The sequence below is a fragment of the Rhinolophus sinicus genome, linkage group LG07 (assembly GCF_036562045.2).
Source record: "Rhinolophus sinicus isolate RSC01 linkage group LG07, ASM3656204v1, whole genome shotgun sequence".
NCBI lineage: Eukaryota > Metazoa > Chordata > Mammalia > Chiroptera > Rhinolophidae > Rhinolophus > Rhinolophus sinicus.
Window position 1 is genome coordinate 112,092,142 of NC_133757.1, and position 11,245 is coordinate 112,103,386.

An 11,245-nucleotide genomic window follows, 5' to 3' on the forward strand; every position below is an offset into this window, starting at 1 on the left:
CTACCATGAATTCGTAACGAATTATTTGAGCAAAATATATTGCTCCTTTAAGTCAATGGAGAGTGAAATTTTAGAGATGTTAATAGGTCTTTAGTGATAGTATGTTTCAACTCCAGGTTTTAAAAGATTATCCATCATGGCAAGCAAGAAGATTTTCAATAGCTATGTGCACCAGAGTCAAGGAGGCAGAGGAAAGGCCAAAGGGAATTGTTGTAAATATTGATTTGCTTGGCATTCTATGAGGGGTGTTTCTTTTCAAAATACTTCTTGAATATATTCTGGGTTGAAGAATTGTAAAGAAACCTCTTCTTCTAAAAATAGATATGTGAGATCCTGCTCAGTAAGAGACTATTTCAGGTGTACCAGAGAGCACAAATTTAAAAACAAAATGTTTTCTATCTAACATGAAAAGGCATGTCCCTGGGATTTTAGCATAATATTTAGTCTACAACATTTTGTGTTTTCTCTATCTCTGAGCAGGGCCCTACTAGTATCCTTCCTTATAGCAATAAGATTGGCATTTCTGGACACCAAGACACACACACCAGATAAAGGCTCTCACCAGCTTCCACAGTCCTCACCTGTTTCTCAACCCTCTTCCTAAGATGGGAATCTTTGGGTGTCTGACTCTCACAGGGTCCCTAAGCTAATTTCATTCCCTTAGTGAGAGAGGGGTTGCCCTCACCTTACAGCCCAGATTCTGTGGTACGGACTAGTTCTAGAAATGTGAGAGAATGCTCTCATGCTTTTCATTACTCTCTCTTGGGCAGAACTTGTGGGTTCACAGAGAAGTCCAATTGTAATTTCATTTTGTTTTATTGGCATACAAAAGTGAAAATTTCTGCCTAACTGCTTTTCAGAGCAAGCATGTGGGTTTCCTAAACAAAAGGGTCATCAGACAAGGAATCAGTCTATCTGCTCATTTTATCTCAGTGTAAACAACCTGTCTTTAAGAAAAATATCCAGGGGATTTAGTTCATCCTTTAAGAATAATCATCATAATCTATTATTCTTGTATGATCCCATAAGAAGAAAAAAACGTCATACAAGTGAGCAGTGTTCCATTATGGGGTGATTTCCCTGAGGCTCCCACAAATGGCAAAAGAAAGCAACACAAATGGATGAACAAGAAGCTAAGATGAATATTTAATGACTTATGAACACGATCAAGAACTTGCTTATCTGAATGATAGATAAAATATTAAGAGGTGTGATTTCTTTTCAGAAGTTTGGAGAGGGCGGTTGTTGCAAGATTAGGACTTAGGCTAGGCATACGTAGTTATATTGAAGAATTAAACAGAATTAAGTCTTTTGCTTGATCTGAATATTTGGATTTGATTAGTTACTGAATGTGTCATTGATTCTATCCTACTCAGACTTTATTTGGAAATACCTGGCATTCATTTAAAAGCTTGCTCTGTCTTGCCTGACCACGGTGTGTGTGGGTATACACTTAGATATCAAGAAATAATAAACGGAACTGGGTAGAGAGCTACAGTAAAGGAATAGGGGACATTATTTAGGTAGAAGGCAGGGATATCTACTGCACAAACAAAATTTGGGAGCATGAAAACCTGGTATAAACTAGACCAGAAACCCAGATTGGGATACATATCCAAGCAAAGACTAAGCCCAAAAGATAAGACAGGACAATATACTAGTTACCATTTATTAAGAGTAAGGAATAGAAGGTGTTTAATAGTGTTATTTGTACACATTTACTTTACCTTCAGGTTGAAGGTGAAGAAAAAGGCTCAAATAGGTTAAGTGACTTCTCTCCAGTTCACACAACTAGTATGTAACTAGAGCCAGAATTCAAAACCTGACAGCAAATGTGCTTTCTGCTCTCCCTCCTGTCTTCCATGCTCTAGATAGCACAGAGCCAGACGGAGGCGGGAGTGTCAAACCAACAGGCTCACCACTTCTGGGGAGAGCGGGGCCTCTGAGAGCAAGTGTTGGATAGTCTTCCTCCAAACTGCGTGGGACACAGGCACACCTCATTTTACTGTGCTCTGCTTTATTGCGTTTCTCAGATACTGCTTTCTTACTAATTGAAGGTTTGTGGCAACCCTACATTGAGCAATTCTATTGGTGCCATTTTTCCCGCAGGCTCAGATGTGGTTAGCATTTTTTAGCAATGAAGTGTATTTTAACTAAGGTATGCACATTTTGTTTTTAGACATTTAATAGGCTACAGTATAATGTAAACATAAGTTTTATGTGCACAGGTTCCTGGGATTTGCTTTATTAAGATATTCACTTCATTGTGGTGGTATAGAACCAAACCTAAAATATCTCTGAGGTAGGCCTGTATTCTGGGAGAAAAAAACACACAAAAAAACAGTGATACATTTGCACTTCCACATCCATGGAAACACAGTTTCTTTAATCAACTCAGTACATACACAGTAGGAACTCAGCTCTTCACTCAGAGAAAATCAAATATTACAATTCAGAATCATCCAGAAGTGTTCTCAGCATTCACCTGTGGAACTCTCCTTTATTACTCAGACTATTCATTTAAATTCTGTTAAGCTGTTAATAGATTTTATTCTTGTGTCTCTGAATGTACTAAGTCAATTTGGAGTTCAGAGTTGTTTTAATTCCACAGCTACTGTCGATCTCCAGCAAGTACCTTTTATTGTCAAAGAAGGCCCACTGCAACTAACTGAAGGCTTTCTGTCCTTTTTGCTTTGATTTTTTAGTAACTTTAATTCAAAGAAAAAATGTGTTAGACAATCTATTTTCACAGAAAATGCCACACTATTCCATAAACATTTATCTATGTTTCGCAAAGCTGAGATCTGACGGTATCTTAGAATTCAAAAGGAATTTAGAAATCATTCATCTCTGTTCTCATTTACATGAAAAGAAATGGAGTATTAGAGCAGTTAAACAATGTGGCCAAGGTTACACTACAGTAACCAGGACAAATACTCAGGAATTGGGTCTACAGACCAGTAGACCAACGGATCATATCCCTTATGCTGCTAAACTGACCGCATTAGAGAAACCGTCAATACCATGTTAATGAACTTAGCGATAAAATTCAGTCATATTCACACACTATATATATATATATATATATATATATATATATATATATATTTTTTTTTTTTTTTTTTTTTTTTTTTAAAGTAGGGGGAAGACCTGAAAAATCTGACAATTCATTACCATGTACTGTAAAATAAACTCAACTCTATTTGGATCAATCAGATTCATCAGCAAAAACTGTTCACAATAGGAAAATGTGAGAAGTCCCGAAAGGCCTACTGTGATACAGGCCCCCTGCTTCGGCTGCTCTGAACATGGCTGAGCCCTTCTTCAGGATGATGAAATGATTATACAGCAGTCCCCACCGTACCTGCAGTTTCAGTTACCTGGGGTCAGCTGTGGTCTGAAAATGTTAAATGGCCACTTCCAGAAATAAGCAATTCACAACTTTTAAATTGCGCGCTGTTCTGAGTAACATGATGAAATCTAGTGCGATCCTATCCGGTCCCACCAGGCACATGAATCACTCAGTCACTCAGTAGCCATCTGAGTTATCACATCAACTGTCAAGGTATTACAGTGCTTACGTTCAAGTAATCCTTATTTTACTCAATAATGCCACATTTTCAGTATGTTGTTATAATTGTTTTACTTTATTATTATTGTGGTTAATCTCTTACTGTGCCTAATTTATAAATTAAGCTATCAAAACATAGTATACATAGGGTTTGGGACTATCTGTGGTTTCAGGCACCCACTGGGGGTCTTGGAACATATCCCCTCCTATTGCATTGAATATCTGAAGCATTATACTACTCAATGCACATTCGAAACTATTTTTTATTTACAACAATGTTGCAAAATACCTATCTTATCATTTCCACTTCACAGTGGAGAAACTGAGTCTTCAATTCTGTGACGGGTTGAGTCACCAAAATTGCTGAGAGAAGGAAGAGAAGCTCCCTGGGGGAGTGAAAAGCAGTGGCGTGGGGGGGAGGAGAGCTTTCTCGGAGGTCACCCAGCTGGGTGCCCTAGGCTAAGTCACCTTTTGTCTACTGGAAAGTGTTGGCCTAAATGAATTTTAAGTTTCATTTCAAAGGTGACAGACTAGGCTATAAGTCTCTTGATGCCTAATGTCTGTAACTGCACAACATTGAATGTAGTCAACATAGAATGAGGAGTAGCCCCTTGAATAAACCTAAACTGCTGAAGGATGCTACTTGCTTTGAACATGGACTAAACAATGAAGCAAAGAGAAACTGTGGGATGACGCATTGTCATCAGTGTGCTAAATTCGAGGGCTCTGCAGAAGACCAATTCATGCTCTGAAGATTTAAGACAATGTAATCTGATTTATGTTTGTACATATTATTAGCAGTCACCACTGGAATGAGAGCTGTGATAGGCACAATATAACCTAATTAGATGGTAGATCATTACTATGCTACGCTTGACTTTTTTTTCCCCAATCTTTGCTGAAAGTTCTATCTTCCTTAAATCAGCTAAACTATTGCAGTTTCTATCCTATTCAAGAATGAAATCTCTGCAAGTCGGTCTTAATTACTAAACAAATATTGAAACATTAGCTGTTGCAACTGTATCAGGATATAGTTCTCAAAGTTTTAGGTCAAAGGGGGTAAGAGGACAATCAGTCATTTAATATGAAGTACATTTTTTCTATATTTTTAATTGGATCAATTCCCAACATTTCCACTTTTTCTCACTCCCTGTCACAGCTGTGCTACTGTCAAGGAGGGTGGGTTTTGGCCGCATAGGTGATTGTTATGGGAAATGAAGGGAGAAGGCCCAAGCCCCAAACAATTCATTTTTTCTTCTTTTTTTTCCCACTTTCAGTATCAATAAGTCATGAAGAGGCACAGATTTTTATTTATAGCCCTTTAGGGTCAATATGTTTCCATTTATTTATGTTTTGTTTAAAGAAAATAGAATAGAGAGACTGTGTGTGTTTCTGTGTGTTGCTTTCTATCACAATTCTGCATTTCTCACTAAAGTCCTATCTGTTAGTGACATAATGTTAAAATCCAAATAACAATAAAATTCCTAGAGTTAAATTCATCATATATTATAATGTCTTACATAAAGTAGGTTTCCAGTAAATACTTATTACTTGATTGTGTAAATGCATAATCGTAAAACACATTATACCCTTAAAAGTTTATCTCATTAACTTTTAAGGAAGTTGAAAAAATGAGGAAAAAGAAATCAACATCTTTTAATTTAAAAACTATAATATCTTTTCTTTTTGTCTGATTCTCATTTGTTTATACAAACAGAAAAAGAATAAATGAGTCAGGGGTCAAGAGGTCACGAGTGAGAAATAGGAAGGAAAGGGAAGCTGGCTTCTTGAAGAGGAGAGTGAGCCCAACAGTTTATGAAGGAGAAACACTAAGAAGGAGGCCGCTGGGAGAACAAAGCAAGCAAGTTCAATGCCAATGAGTGTGGGAAGACAGAGGGTTGTGCAGCTGCCAAACTATCTAAATTTGGCCTCATCTCAACAACATTTGGGTAATTCCAAGCATAGTCAGTTGTTTGTTTCTCATTGTTAAATATCATTGTGTAGTATTTAAAATAGTACTATAGAATACATATACATATATGGACTAATAATACATATTATCATATTAGAAAAAGCTGGTCTGAATGTAATTTCACTCAATTAATATGTTAGTCTCCCCTCCTTTATTATTATTATTTTGTACAATTCCACTCCATTAGCGTGAACTCAGCAAAAATTGTCACTTATGTAAACAGTCTTTGAAAAAATTAATTTCTACCACCAATGAGTAAAATAAGCAGTTTTAAAATAAGCAGTTCAAGGAGGAGTTATGATTTCTTTTCTTTTTTTTTTTTTTTTAAGGAGGGCACAGCTCACAGTGGCCCATGCAGGGATCAAACCGGCAACCTTGGTATTATTAGCACCATGCTCCAACCAACTGAGCTAACCAGCCACCCCCAGAGTTATGATTTCCTAATGTAGGTCATCTTTATTACCTGATCAGCACAGGGTAGAAACTCAGCTCACATTTCTGCAAGGTAAGAAAATGGGCCTAAAAGTGTTCAGACTGAAGATTTGCAACACCTTAACAACCAAAATAGATTAACTAAACGACTGGCTTGGTTGACAGTACACAAGTAAGCCTTTAAGAAACAGGAGTGTAGGTATGACATCTGTTGGACCTTTTTGCTGCACAGCCTACTGGCACGGGAGCCCTTGAGATTGATTCCAAGTTAAGTGCAGTATTCATTTACCCCTGTCGTTTCTGAGATCTTTTACTGCACAGAAGAGAGTATGTAAAGACAGTGAAGGAACAGAGAACAAGAAAATAACACTGTCAAGAATTTATTGTATGCTGGGAGCTATAAAAATCTGAAGATTCAAATGTTTTCGCTTTATTAGTAGTTCCAGAACAAATTTTACATGAAAATGTAATGGCTAACTATGCGATCAATGTCCTTATCGGCAAATAGTTTCTGTTTCCCAGGTCCCCAGTGATGGTGGCTAATGAAGACCTCTAGAGATAGCTGTTGGCTTTACATAACAGATTTCTACTCCAATTCCATTCACTTATAAGTATATTGCCCACGTCGTAAGGAGCAACACAGGCATTCCTGAATATTCTTCGGCTTTCATTTTTTACTCTATTCCCAGAACATCCTTTTTAAAGGGGAGTGCTCTATATTTTAATGAGGTAGACAAACTGTTCCTAAATCATTTATTCAACTCTACATCTCTGTGCTAATGCTCTGGGGATGTACAGTTCACATGAATGGATTTTATTTCTTTTTTTATCAGTAATAGCCTCTTTTCTAAGAAGTGAAAGGAGATTGAGGAGAGCCGTCATTCACTATGTCCTATGTTGAATATACTGTGGATGGGTTTCCAAAATGTGGTTCTGAGCCATTGGGATTGCTCAGTGTCCCAGGACATGTCATATATGCTTTGGGGTTTGTTGTTGTTGTTCTTGCTGTTGTTGCTGGTAGTGGTGGTGGTTGATTATTTTAGGGAGTGTGTGCCTTTACTTTGCTTTTTGCTTTAAGCTCTACTTGAAATACAGAGGGTAGCAAAACATAACCATTGTTAAAGACCATTAATAAAAATTCCCGCTGATTTTAACTCCAATCTAATGCTTTTTATCCCTTTGAGAAAATGCTATACATAATTTTAATAATAATAATAATGATAATAATAATAACAACCAAACACTCTACTATCCACTTTACATATACTTCTCATGTAATCTTTGCAAATAGCCTGTAAGATAGGTATGTCATCTCACTTGGCACACTTTGTATTGTTCACTGATATATCTCCAATACCTGCCTGGTGTTATTTGATAAATATTTGTTCCACGATTGAATGAACGGTGGAACTAAGGCATGGAGAGGTTAATTTTGCCAAGGCTTATGAATTTAGTTAGTCCAGGAACAGGAATTCAAACCCAGCTCTGTCTGAGTTTAGAGCCTGAAGCAAAACTGCCTCGAATTAATGTGCACAAATAACAAGATGCCATAACACGCCTTTGTTAGCCATTCCAGCATATCGCATACCAAACTCTAAGGAAGTATCTTCTTTTTTGCTCCAATCAAAATTCCTCATGCCACAGCTGAAGCACTATATCTTTGGTTCTGTTTATAGTGGAAATACGGAAATCCCCCATCTTCTAGTATTGTCTACTTCATAGTATATCTGACTGCCAGAACAATTGCACTTAAACTTAAATTTTACATATTGACCCATTGCACTACAGGAATTTGCTTCCTAAAGTAATTTTATTGTGAATAATTCCCTGCACCATAGAAGCACATGGAGAGTTGTTTGTTTGCTTGTTTTAATCCTGATGCCCAAGTCATATCCCAGACCAATTAAGTTTGAAATCCTGAGGCATCAGTATATTTTTAAAGTTTCCCTGGTGATTACAGTGTGAGGCCAAATTGGAGAACTACTGTATTAGAAGAAACAATCCACTGCTAATGTTCCTTCTCAGATGAATGTTGTCTTTCCCTCAGCCACCTCTTCCCCCAGACAACCCCTGGCATCCTCACCCTTTTCCCCTGAGTTGTAAATTTTGACTTTATTACCTCTTTTGTAGATGTTTGCCAAATCCTCCATTATATGTAAGAAAGAATCAAGAACAAATCATAAGTGTCAGACATGTTGCACATACAACTAAAAAGTTATTTCTGACAGTTATAAGTAATAGTATATAGATAGATAGATTTAGATATAGAGATAGAGATATCTGAAATGACTATGTTCTAAATTGTATTACCCAACCCACAGAAAAATGACAGAATGATACAGATTTCCATGCAACCACCATTTAAAGCAGACTCTTCCTACTATGAGGTCATGGCAATCACCCTTCGACCAAAATGGCAGAACTCACTAATCACTTGGATTTCAACCTGTGTGTTCAGTGTTAAAGTGGACAATGGATTCTGGTTCTAAAGAGCTATTCACATATTTATACTCTTTCTTATTAATTCATTGCCATACTAGAATATATTTTAAAATGATTGATCTTATTTTATTTCTAGTCTTATCTCAAATTTTTCAGATTCTTCTTCTTCACTGTGATTATCCTTAAAAACATATCCCCTCACCCCCCCAAAAAAAAATCATCTTAAAGGACAATAGCCAGAAGTGCTTCATCAATATATAATATAGAATAATAGCTTAGGAACATATAATTACCAACCCTCATTGCTGCATGAAAGGTTTCCTCTTTTCCTAAACCAAAATTTAACAGGCTTAAAAGAAGTTTCCCATTGTTTAGTCATGGCAGGCTAAACTATTTACACACACACACACACACACACACACACACACACACACACAAACTTATGCACAGACAGACCACCCTCAAAACTAACCAAAAAATGCTGGATAAAATAGTTTCTCAATGTTGAAGAATTTACAGAACAGTAAAGAATTATCAGCTCAAAACATGAGAAAACAAGAACCCAGAGAACCAGGTAAACAAGGCACTCAAAGCCTGCTTTGGCCCAGAGGCCCTTTATCCATCTAGGATAAAATGAACTATAAAACTGAGCTATGATTTCGGTGAACTTGTGGAACAAGAGGGCAGAAATCTGCTGGGGGTTGCACCTACTTACAGGTCAAGAAGCAAAGACGGATGGTGGAAGGGGGCTCCTGAAGAGAATCAACAGTGTCTTTCTTGCAAGGCAACTACTTCAGGAGAGGCCAGTACAGGATCCTCAGGCAAAGCACAGTTAACCTCAGGTAGAGACAGAGTGGCTGCTTCCATTGGCAAAGAAGATGCATCAACATTTAAGAGTTTAGTGCCCCCAACTTCATCAGGAACTGCCCATATGTTCCCATTCCAATTTTCAGGATCCCATTCCTTCATAATCAAAACCCTCACTTTAACAGTAGACATCTCATCAGCTTGCAAATTCAATTTATGTTGTAATTCAGCCACTCACAAGATGAGACTGGGTTTGTCATTCAGAAATATCAGCTCTGCAGCTGTAGGAGATAAGGCTTCCTCTCAGGACGGCTTGTGAAACTTTAAGCTCATTTATGCAGCGCTTGAGCTGGGAATTTATGAGTATTTGAGCTCATCTTTTTGTTTCCCCACTTTGCTGAGTACACTTGGGAACACCCAGCCAATCCAATGATAGTTTGCACATCTCTACTGCCACGTCATGCCATGAACTATCAGTGCCCTCTTTACTATTGACAATAGAGTCACTAGTGCTTTTAAATCTAATCCCATGAGAGAACCAAGCCCAGAAACTGCAGAACCAACGCAGAAAACTCGCTCCCAAGATTCTGTTCCTCTAGGACCATTCTGGGTACCAAAATCTACATCATTCAGGGGAGTTTAGATAAACAGAACCAAAGGAATATATGGAGATACAAAGAGGCTTATTTTAAGGAATTGGCTCATGTGACCAAGCGGTCTGGCAAATCTGGAATCTGTACGGCAGGCCAGAAGTCTGGACACACAGATAATAGCGGCTGTCTTGAGTCTGAAATCCATAGGATATGCTGAAGGCTGAAACTCAGGCAGGATTTCTATGGTACAAACTTGAGGCAAAATTCCTTCTTGTGTGGGTAAGCTCAGTTTTTGTTCTTAAGGCCTTCAACTGATTGAATGAGGTCAATCTATATTACTGAGGGTAATAATATCCTTTACTTAAAATCAACTGAGTAGAAATGCTAATCACATCTACAAAACACCTTCATAGCAACATCTAGACTAGCGCACCATAGCCTAGCCAAGTTAACACATAAAATTAACTATCCCAACACCATATACAATATGAATTTGTGATATATTAGAGCTCTCAACAAAAAATAAAATTTATAGAGAATAAGATGGGCAATAATATAGAATATATATATCCATTAGTGGGTATAGTTTGTAATACAGGACACAAAAAGAGTAACAATAGAGGAAATAATTTATATATTTAACTACGTTAAAATGAATGACTTCTGTTTTCTAAGAGGTACCAATTAAGAAAATGAAAGCCTCTGAGTAGAAAAAATTTTTACAGTGTGTGTGTGGTGTGTGTGTGTGTGTGTGTGTACACATATATCAAGACTATCCAGGGTTTATATCCAGACTATGGAAAGAACTCCTACAAATCATTAAGAAAAAGTAAAATATCCAACAAAAACTTAGGCAACAGAGATGTACCTAAAACCCTCAAAAGAGAGTATCCAAATGCTTAATTAATATGTGAAACACTGTTCAATCTCATTTATGTTGAGGAAAGTGCACATTGAAATCACAATTGAAGTTACCATTACAGATGTACAAGGTTAACAAAAATTTTAAAGTATGAAAATACATACAAGAGTAGACGAGAGGCACATAGCAGACAGATTAAGAATCTAATCTCTTGAACTGAACTCTCTCCTTCAAATGTGTGAGTTGAGGCCAGTCACTTCTCCTTTCTGTGCCTCAATTTCATTACCTGGAAGTGGGAATAGCAATACTACCTTACCTTAATTATATTATAAAGCTTCAATCAATGTGCTAAGAATATTGTCTGACATATAGTAAATATTATCAAGTGTTTACTTTTTAATAAAATAAAATGTGGTAAAACAAACCCTAATACTCTCCTGGTAGGAGTAAAGTCTGGGGAAACAATTGGAAATGATCTATTATCATTAAAGATGCATAGACCCTGTAATACATCAATTCTGCTTCTAGATATATAACCTAAAGTACATACAGTAGGACACATTCAT

At 37.0% G+C, this 11,245-nt stretch overlaps 1 protein-coding gene across 1 annotated transcript in view; it reads right to left on the reverse strand.

Annotated features, from left to right (window-relative positions):
• The window catches only part of IL15 (interleukin 15), a 120,483-nt gene extending 111,017 nt beyond the window's left edge, over positions 1-9,466 (reverse strand). Inside the window, exon 1 of the mRNA XM_074338483.1 lies at positions 9,133-9,466. The gene's annotated coding sequence lies outside the window, so the exon portion shown is untranslated. The remainder of the gene's footprint in view (positions 1-9,132) is intronic.
• Between the last annotated feature and the right edge of the window lie 1,779 nt (positions 9,467-11,245).